Raw genomic sequence first — 1,151 nt, forward strand, 5'->3', positions numbered from 1 at the left:
CACCATCCTTTCATTTCCTGACTGCTGATTCCATGGGCATTGACTATAGATCCAAGTAAAATTAAATCCTTGACAACTTCAATCTTTTTTCTGTTTATCAAAATGGTTCTTATTGGTCAGTGTGAGGATTTTTTTTTTTTCTGGAAGTCTTTGATCTTCTTCAGAACAACTCAAGTCTTCATTTTCAGCAAGCAAAGTTGTGTCATCTGCGAATCACAGGTTGTTAGCGAGTCTTCCTCCAAACCTTATGTTGCATTCTTCTTCAAATAATTCTTCTCAGAGTATTTGCTCAGCATACAGATTGAATAAGGATGGTGAAAGTATATGAACCTGATGCATACCATTCCTGATTTTAAACCACACAATATACCCTTGTCTGTATGAACCACTGCCTCTTAGACTATGTACAGGTTCCTCATGAGCACAAATGTATGTTCTACAATTTCCATTCTTTCCAATATTATCCATAATTTGTTATCATCCACAATCACGTGTCTTTGCAAAGTTAATAAAGCACAGGTAAACATATTTCTGGTATTCTTTGCTTTCAATCAAGATCCATTTGACATCAGCAATGACATGCTTCACTCCATATCCTCTTCTGAATCCAGCTTGACTTTCTGGCAGTTACCTGTTGATGTACTGCTTTGATTATTAGACTACTGATTTTTACCTAAGATGAAATTGAGTTCTTACAAAGTCAGTATTTCTTAAACCTACAGCCCATTCCAACCCTGCAGACCTGCTGGAATTTTTGATGACCAAATGAGAAGTCAAAATGAAGCCACCCAAATTGGAGTGACTGTTAGAGAGGAGGGTTTAAAAATTGGAAGGAAATGTTTTAAAATAAGTATCACTGTAGATAGGGATCTCAATGACATACATGTATAAAGGGAGAGATAGTTGTAGCCATAGCTATAAACACCAACCAGTTGCCATCAAATCAGTTCAGACTCATGATGACCCCATGTGTGTCAGAGTAGAACTGTGCTCCCTGGGATTTTCCTTGGCTGATTTTGCAGAACTCAATTGCCAGGCCTTTCTTCTGAGGCCCTTCTGGGTTACTCAAACTGCCAACATTTTTGTTAGCAGCAACATGAATTAACCATTTGCACCACTCAGGGACTTCATAAATATATAGATATAGACAC

At 37.6% G+C, this 1,151-nt stretch overlaps 1 protein-coding gene across 1 annotated transcript in view; it reads left to right on the forward strand.

Moving 5' to 3' along the window:
- The window catches only part of MROH2B (maestro heat like repeat family member 2B), a 137,672-nt gene that overhangs the window by 42,921 nt on the left and 93,600 nt on the right, over window positions 1-1,151 (forward strand). The window lies entirely within an intron of this gene.

This window comes from Orycteropus afer, unplaced genomic scaffold, assembly GCF_000298275.1.
Source record: "Orycteropus afer afer isolate SDZICR_OR568_19922 unplaced genomic scaffold, OryAfe1.0 scaffold00275, whole genome shotgun sequence".
NCBI lineage: Eukaryota > Metazoa > Chordata > Mammalia > Tubulidentata > Orycteropodidae > Orycteropus > Orycteropus afer.